This window comes from Sesamum indicum, unplaced genomic scaffold (genome assembly GCF_000512975.1).
Source record: "Sesamum indicum cultivar Zhongzhi No. 13 unplaced genomic scaffold, S_indicum_v1.0 scaffold00168, whole genome shotgun sequence".
NCBI lineage: Eukaryota > Viridiplantae > Streptophyta > Magnoliopsida > Lamiales > Pedaliaceae > Sesamum > Sesamum indicum.
Window position 1 is genome coordinate 50088 of NW_011628072.1, and position 10055 is coordinate 60142.

General features: G+C 33.1%; 1 pseudogene; it reads left to right on the plus strand.

The window, feature by feature from the left end:
- Nucleotides 1-453: 453 nt before the first annotated feature.
- LOC105179566 lies at nucleotides 454-8773 on the plus strand (annotated as a pseudogene).
- Nucleotides 8774-10055: the final 1282 nt, after the last annotated feature.

The following is a 10055-nucleotide window of genomic DNA, read 5'->3' on the forward strand; positions in this document are numbered from 1 at the left end:
TCTTTTGATGCCTCCTTTCTGTTTCACATGAAATTTTCAAAAAAACCTTGAAAATGCAAGTTGCCAAACTCCCAAGCGTATGCACCATCATTGTCTAGCCAAATTCTCTCTCTATTTTCCTGCGCAAAGGCAACGAGCTCCATTAAATTCACTTCATTTTAGTTAATTCAATACAGAACTACACCTATATTTTTCTCAGTGCCTCTGACGCCTACTTCACCAAGCCACAACGAGGTGCGTATAGACCTCCTTCTCCATTAGAAAACAAGTTGTGATTTCTTTATTGGTTTGGAAGCACGACGGGCATGGTCATCACTTGTTTTTCTTGTGTGTCACTAATCTTACCCATGCGTGTTTTTTATCGTGTGTTGCTAATCACGAGTTGTGGAATCTTGTTTCTATTGTCTAGTTTCTAGATTTCTTTTTTTCATTTTTATTTTTCATATCCGTGAGGTGTTGGGGTTTCACATCCTTTATGCCACTTAACGACCTTTATGATACAAGCCGAGGTTTTATAGTCATTGACATCTGTGTGATTCAAGCTGAGATTGTTGTCTACAGAGCTACGGACCAATATTTATATAATTCAAAAAGGGAACCTAGTTATGTTGGACTTAAGAACCAAGGAACCACCTACTATATGAACTCTCTTCTACAGATGTTGTTCAATATTCCCTATTTCAGAAAGGTTAAGGATCTCATTCCAAGGACTATCTGGTTGTATATCATGATTTGTTTTCATGCATGGAAGTTTCTTAGGAAATTGATGATATCTTTGATTCTTATTTAGGTTGTTTACCACATGACAACTAGTGTTAATGATGAACCATCGATAAGTATACCTTACCTATGGCAAAGCTTATTTTACAAGCTTCAACACAGTGAAAGCAGTGTTGCAACAAAAGATTTGACAAGATCCTTTGGGTGGGATATAATATACATACACGAACTCAACAGAGTCCTATGTGAGAAGTTTGAAGAAAAAATGAAGGTCCAATAGAAATAGAGTACTACTGTCAATTTGATTAAAAACTTTTGAATTCTTCTTAACTAATTGTTATGCTCTTACCATTATTAGAAAACTGTTGTGGAAGGTGCTATACAACACTTATTTGAAGGGCACCACAACAACTAACTTGAATGCATCAATGTTGATTACAAGTCTAGTAGACAGGAGTCCTTCTATGGTACTTGTAGTTAATCTATTTAGTGCTTAGGCTTTCAATTCATTTTATAAATTTTTGTGTCCTCTATGATGTCTATGCTTCGTTTGATAAGTATGTTGCAGTTGAACATCTCGATGGTTATAACAGGTATCATCCTGGGAAATATTTGAAGGTGAGTAGGCTAACTTAATTTACTTGTTAGTTTGGTTATATATATAAAGGTAAGTAATTATAAAGAGCCTCCTGAAGTTTTACAAAATTGAAATTACCTCCTTGTTATTTGAAAATTTATGAATACTACCTGCTTTTAACGTCCAACAAATAATTAACATATTTCATTAGACCTCATTCGGTTTCAATCAATTTTTTTATGGTGCTTAGATCAAAATACTCTTATGGACTATGAAATCTTTTATTTATTTTTAAAAATATTGAAACTTTTTTTATAAGCTTGAAGGGCAAGAAGAACATTTAACCTTGTCAACTTATTTAATTATTTGTCAAAAAGAAAAAAAAGCAAAGAAAAAGTAGATATTTTTTCGGCCTCCATCCAAGGATTACATAAATTCATCAAACATTAGGGATACAAGTAATTTTTCAAACAACAATGGTATTTATAATTATGAAAAACCTTAAGAGGTCATTCCAATTTATCCTAAATATAATGATTCTTTTGTCAGGAGGACATGCTTGTTTTTCTTTAGACTTTTATTCCTTAGCATATTATTTGAGTCTTGTCAAAGGACCACCTTAAGATTGATGATTTTCTTATTTCAGGATGCTAAGAAAGGGGTCTTGTTTACTGACTTCCCACCAGTGCTCTAGCTTCACTTAAAACTATTTGAATACGAGTATGTTCGGGATGGTATGGTAAAGGTTAGTAGTTAAACTTCTCTTCCAACTTATGAGATGCATGATTTGAAAATTTTTGTTATCATACTGTACTGGTGAATACAATGTAAAAAGTAGAGCAAAATGTGTACAAATTGGCTAAGTCTTACCACTTTCTGTGTGCAGCTTAAGAAGATTGGTTAGATAATAGCTTTGTTCTTGTTCTATAACATATATTACGATCAAGATTGCAAGTTAGACATGTTTTCTCTTACTAGAAGCAAATACAATAAAAAATAGCCTTCTTATGATAGTCAAATTTATTGCTTGGGTATGTCCTACCAAGACTAATGACTAACATCCCATAGCCTAAACTGAAATTTTGGTCTTCATGTTAGAGGATGGCACTTTTACGACACCCAAATATGGAGGTGGTAATTTAGCGACATTAACTATTATTATTTGTACAATTTCAGGACTTTAGCAATCAGAGTCCCCAAATTTGATCGGAATATGCTAAGGGTATGTCTTTTGGGGTTTTCAAAAAGGGGATTTATCTGACTAAACAAACTAAAAAAAATAAAATAAATTATGTGCCATAAAGAGTGTTCTGGCTACCTATTGAATCTTTGACAAATTGGTGCATTAATAGTCATATCCAAGTTGGGTTTCGGGTAATATGAATGGTTTTTTATTTGATGTTGATCACATGTAGATAAATGACTGCTATGAGTTTCCTCTTGAACTTGATCTGGATAGAGATAATGGAAGATACTTGTCACCTGAGGACATGAATTCATTACTCATGTTTACTAGTTCTATAGCCTGGGACTTTTGAGGACAGGACAGATGAAAGTTAAGGCAACATGAGACTGTTAGTTCCTGATGGAAAAATGCATGTTGAGATAATGCATTTGTCGAATAATATCAAATAATATGATAGTTTTGCATGTGATTGTTTAAGGTTATTGATGATCTTAATTTGCACAAGTGTTGTGGGATCCAGAAGTTATCTACACTTAACCCCCTCCAAAAATATGAAATTATATTTTTTCCCAAAAAACTTTTGAAATTACGCTTGCACTCCTCTGAAAATTCTTCATTCACAACTATACTCTTTCTTTTAGGATTTGGACAGAAATGCTTATATCAACAAAAGATTTACATAACTTCCAATTTTTGTCCCTCAAGTGGTGTCGATGTCTTAAGAGATATATATATAATTTTTCAAAAAGTAGGGGGTTTGTGTATTGATGTCATTATTTTATGTCCAAAATCATACAAAAACGAGTAAACATACAAATATTGCAGAATTAGAGGGAAAGTTCTTGCAAGTCAAAAATTACATAAATGGAGGCCAATTAATCAAATATAACACGGTGCAGAAATTTTGTTGAAAAGTTGCTTATATAATGTAAGATTGGACCCATAATAATAATAATAATAATAATAATAATAATAATAATAATTTAGTAAAGTATTTAATTTAATAAATTCTAGAATAATAAAAGAATAGTAAATAATTAATTTAAATATATATTAATAGTTTTAATATAATATTTTATATAAGTTAAAAAAATTGATATAAAGTTTAGGTATTCTTCAAAATTATATCATTTTTTTTAACTTATAAAAAATATTATCTTTAAATGTATGAATATATATTTAATTAAATATTTTATATATTTTATTATTTTACTTAATTTTTGTTTATCTCTCTTCTTTCCGTCGTCTTCTTCGTCGCAAACGGTGATGAAAATGGAAAAGCTTGGCCTTCCTACAAGTTAGCTCTTTGCGATTTTGGTACACTATTATTTTTTTATGAAATAAATTTAATAGAATTAAGGCTTGGCATGCAAATTGCAAACTTTTTGGATTTATGGTGATTTCGAAAATAATGGGATCAAATATTGCCAAAGACTAACTTGTGAGACGTAAGGAAAAATTGCATTTTTTGTCCTATATGTTAGAGCCTTTTTCACTTTAGTCATTTATTGCGATTTCTCACATTGTATCTCACAAGTTGAAAATTTTCTCAATTTTGAATCCTTAAGTATATTTTTCGTCCAATAATTAATGTAATCCTCATAATTCCCCTTAGAATCAAATAATTAATGTAACCCTCATAATCCCCCTTAAAAACCTTCTAACAACTCCATTAATTAGTGGATGAAAAAGTATGATGAGGACTAAAAATGAGAAAATTTTGAAATTATGGGATGCAATGTGAGAGAATGACAAGAAATGGGACTATTTGGAAAAGGCCCAAACATATGGGACCAAAAATGCTATTTTCACGAGATGTAGAAATGCAAATTTTCTACTTTTAGCAATAGATTACATGTAGATCTCTCGTTGCAAACTACATAAAGAAAATCATTCTGAATGGTTTCAGGTATAAATTTGATGATGAACGAGTGACAAAAGAAGACATAATAAAGGTTTTAGACGAGCATTATGGAGGTGAAGAAGAAGTAAGTTTTCCTTTCATTTTTCCTGCTTTTGTTAAAACTTGTTGATACTTTCTTACCTTTTCATTTATGTCTTGATAGCATGTAATGACGTTAAATCCAGATAATGCCCCCCTCAAGTTTACGAGGCAGTCTAATGCCTATATGTTGGTGTACATACGTGAAAGTGACAAGGATAAAATAATGTGCGACATTGATGACAGAGATATTTCTCAGCATCTTAAGGTTTGATCAAAATCAGCTCAAGTCATTTTTGCTTTTATAAAAGAAACTTAGAGGGTGTTTGGCTAAATTTAATTGAAACATCTTATGCTTATAGATCTTATTAGATATCTTATGCTTCTAGATCTTATTAGATATTTTAAGATTTTATCGATATTTATTCTTAATTTAAAAATAAGTTCTTAAATTATTTGGATAAATATGATTCTTGAGCTTGTATGACGTTAGAGTGTTAGATATAATAAGCTTAATTATATTTTATAAACCATATTATGACCGTTTTTGCATGTTGGGATCTAAATTTGTTTTGTGTCAATTTACCATCTTAACTTTACAAAATTTTACACTTTGTCATTTATAACTATTTCTCAACCAAGTTTTTTATCGAAAAAACATCACATGGAGTGCGCATGTGATGTTTAAGGGTTATGTGATGTGATATTTTTCACATATGCACAACATGCAATGTTCTTCTAGCATAAAATCAATAAAACGACAACATATATGGCCAAGTGTTGTCGCATAACATAGCGTTATATGATTTTTAACTGTTGCAATGTTTACGTTAAAACAGGTGAAACTTTCTCGTGCCAATGCAGAGCTCAAGTTGCTGGAAGTATTCTCGCACAAGATCTATAAGGTCCTGAATTATTGCATCTTCTTTTTATTTCATTCATTAGTTTCATAATATTAATATCAAAATAATATGATTCTAAACTTTTACTTAATAATCCAACTTAAATAGTTAAATTCAATTTATTTTACGCTGAAAAATCTTGTATGGGTTGACTACACACAAATTGCATGTGTCGGAGATATGCACTCTTACTTGGAAGTTGAGTCTCAGTACTTCCTAGGTTTTTTTATTTTGCCCATGTGGTCTTCACTTAGTAAATTGTATGTTGTGTTTCCAAATGGATGTTAGAAATTCCTTATGTCTAGCCTTCTATGCTTATTTTTTCAAGTTGCTGAAACTTGAAAAACCTACAAATATATCCTAACAGTGATAAGATCGCAGCATAAAATGACAATCGCTGGACGTTACAAGCAAAGGAGGTCTGTTTCTATCTCTATACATATGTGTGTCAATGTATATAAATGCTTGTATTTTACTAATTGCTTTCCATGTTAGTACCGTGTCTTTGATAGGCTACGACACTTTTTCGTTTAAAATTGGTTTCCCCATATGTTCATCTTTAATATCAACAATTTCTCCACTTCTATAATTTCTCATTACAGATTCAAGAGGAAAAGAAATTTCTTGGCCCAAGTAAATGTTTGATTTATGTGTGTCACCTCATGCATAAGGATGCTCAAAATGAAAATGAAAATGATGGTATGATGCTTATGTGGTTAGGCATGCTGGAACTTCTACTTTCTGCTTGAATCTTCTCCAATTTATGTAGTGGAGAAAATTGCTTTTCTGTAGCATAGTCAAGCAGAATACTTGGAGGACTCAGATACTTTGTTCATCCATTTCTAGGTCTAACTCACTATCTCACACAGACACACTCTGACAATATTTATATGCAGATGCGCTTAAATTTCATAATATGTTTTGACTCTACAGAGAAGCAGTATTTCTGTTTCTTGGCAGCAATATCTTAGACTTGAACACGTTAACAATACCCCTAGAAGGCCTCCTACAACAAATCAGGTAATCTATACCTTGTTTTATTTATTTATTTTTTAATAAATTTGATTTTGTTGCTCGATGTTGATAATCTTGTTGAACGTTTAACACTATGTTTGGTTTCATTTTTAACTTGTTTTGATGTGTTTTGTGGATATAGAGAGAGAAAAACAAAGATAAATAACTATGTGTTAGAGATAGTGTGTATGTTTGGATTTATTTTTGGAGATAATATAAAATAAGTATGGTATGTTTGGTATTGTTTAATACGAGACAAAAACTACTGTTCATTGTTATATCATGTTTCTTTTATATATATTTATATATATGTATGAGTATGTATATAATGTTCTTAGTTGTAGGGTAGGGCCTAAGTGTAGACATATTTTCACAAAAAACAAATGAGGCACTATTTCAAAAAATCTCAAAACACCACCAAAACTTCCAAAACAAATCAAGGCAAACATTGTCCATGTTTTGGCCCATCTCGGAGATGAAGCAAAATTGAAACCAAATATTATGTAAAAATTTCATTTCATGTTGCATGTCCTTTTAGTTATCAACTGAACAAATTAGTTGATTGCTATTTGAGGAGCCCTGACCCTTACGTGCAAAAAGAATACTTAATATGGCATGCTATAGAACACAAGATGTACCTTAGTTGCTCTAAAAACAAAAATAAGGCATGCAACGTATTGAGTTTACGAATTCATGACATATATTTGTTTTCTATCTACAGTTGCAGTGATATGTTTTTGTTTTTTATAAGAATAGTTCTAACTAAGATCTGCAATGACCACTTCTTTTCATTATCGCACCTCACATAACAAGCCTTCGAGGATATACAATTAGGAGTGTGGCTGCCAGTGGGGTCCTTACATAGCCAGATCTTGAAAAATCATAAGTAAAACATTGGGAAAAATGCAAGCAACTCCTTGTGATATCGCAAATGAGCAAATTACTCCTTTATGAAAAAAACAAATAGCGATTTGACTCGCCATAATTTTTCTACTAGACCTGTTTGTGTCTTTTGTTGTAAAAGAGTAGTACTCCTTGTTTACTGTTGCTCTATTTGTAAAGGAGTAGTACTCCTTATTTATGGCTTTGTTAGAAATTCTAGAAAGGTAACTCTTCTCACTGTAACTATTTTGTGCATTTTAATATAAAAGGACTGGGGACTCAGAAATACTCCCCCCACCTCTAGGTGGTTTTTGTTAAAAAAAAAATAGCGATTTACCTCCCTGTATTTTAAAATACAATAATTTACCTCCTTATGTCTTCTAAAATGAAGGCATTTACCTCCTTATATAAGGGGGTAAATTTGTTCATTTTAAAAAGTATAGGGGGTAAATTGCTATATTTTATTCATAGAGGGTAATTGCATTTTAAATATTACAAGGAGAAAATTGCAGTCACCCGTAAAATCTTTGTCAAATTTCAGAGTGTAATATGCATATTTGTACATATAATGGAGAGCTTCTCTTGTTGTAGGGTTTCATGTCGATTCACATGTAATCCAACAACTTATTATGGGTGTTCTAGATTTGTGTCGTGGATGACTAATCAACTGCTTTAGAATGGACAGTGAGGATCCTATTTTAGATTTGCTGTATGAGTTGTATATTGCACTTGTACTTGTTAATCATACTTAACTTCATGTACACTACTGTTGGGAGATTGTCTATTTTTCTAATTGTATATATAGATATATATATATAGATAGATAGATAGATAAAGAGATAGATTGAAGAGCTATTGAAATTGTTTATGCTATTTTAAAGTAATTTTTTGTTTATTGTTTTAGTCTTGGCCATTGTGCAATTCTATCACTATATTTTGAAGCCTTCAATACGTTAGAAAATTGTAGTGGTTTAATCAATATAACATTACATGAAAATATTTTATGCAAGGCTATTAGGACATTGTGTTGTCATATTTTAAGGTTAGTAGGACTAAAATCTAATGTATAAGAACATGTGAAAGGACAAAGTAACAAATGAAAGTGGATAATTACCTTATCCCTGAGATTTAATGTCAATATAAATGTTCATTTAGCTTTTGTGATATATGTGTGTTTTTATAAAATGTTAAGTCTGAGGAATTAGATTTATTGAAAGAGATATGTACAGTAGGGGGTTTTGTGTAAGTTTATTTTTTTTTTTTTTGGGTAAATATAAGTTCCATTTAATAAAAAAAGTATATGCCTACAATACAACAGTTAAATATCGGTTTCTCCATGACAGGCCATGGGATACGCCATAGTCTATATAATGCAGAAGTACTAACAGAGTGCGATAAATTAGCACTAATGATTCTCTTTCTAACATCGTCCACTATGATGGCAGCGATGGTGCTCGGTGGTCGATCAACATGCTCAAAGTGGTGCAAGTTCCGCTTTCTCCAAATATGGTAGGCGCATGCAGCGAGTAGTGCACGGTAGGATGAATTAACGATATGTTTCCCTTTCCACTTCCTAGTAGCCCACTCCATGTCTAAGGCCCAGTCTCGGTTTGGCCATGTGAATCGAACAACCTGTCTCACATATATGAGGCATATCGTCTGGCATAACAACATCGAAAAAATAAGTGTGTATGTGTTTCTATTGCGCCTTCATCACAAAGAACACAGGTGCCAAGATAAGACAACCACGGTTTATCTACCGTGGATAGTTTCCCTAATACAGCAAGCCACAGTATGAATGCATGTCTAAGGATCTTCAGGGAGCCCGAGAGTAGTGAAGTACAGCCTACCTTAGGTCCCGGCGGGTGTAATATACGATATAGCGATGCAAGAGTGAGACATCCATTCGTATCTCGCCAATGAACACGATCATCGTCTCCATGGATTATGGGCAAATTCTGTACAATCTCCAAACATGTCCGTGATAAGGGCCAATGCCGATGCCCATCTATAACGACCCTATTAAAGTTCTCCGAGAGTCCAAGACAAGTGAGTTGTGGGCCACGTGGGAACCTTTGAATAAGTGGTCCGATGGGGTGCCATGGGTTCTGCCACAAATAGAAGGTAGCTCCATCACCCACTTGGTAATCCACCAATGGTCGAATAACGGTACGTAGGCGAAGGAGTTTTCTACATTCCCACGAACCTCCATGCTAAAAAAAATTGTCCAAATGGACCTATCACTCAAGCGCCCATGGTATAACCACTCCACCCATATGGATGTTCTATCACAATGAATCACATCACATAATTTCTTACTCATTAAGGCACGGTTAACAATAGCAATGTCTCGTAAGCCCTATCCTCCCTCTACAATTGGCTTACATACATCCCTCCATGCTACCTTTGCATAGCCCCCAAGTAGCACTTTTCCATAAGAAGGAACGTAATCTCTTCTCAATCTCCCTTATAACATCTTTAGGTAGAATGAACGGGAAAACCCAATAGATACTCAAAGCCATGAGAACGAATTTAATAATTTGAATCCATCCCGCAAATAATAATGTCGTACCCTCCCAACCATGGATGCGATTATCAATTTTTGTCAATAAAGGTTGACGATCCGCTATTGATAGTCTTGGAAGAGATTAGAGGAAGCCCCAGGTCTCGTCCATAGTCTCAAGTACCCAATATTGATTGCTTGTTTTCTTCATACCCCTCCTAATAGAGCCTGGTTAAAGGAGATAAACTCATGAATAATCCTGGCTCTATATAGGTGTTCCCTTGCTCGCCTTTGATCTGCAAGATCCTCCGAGCAGTTCTTTAGGCTAT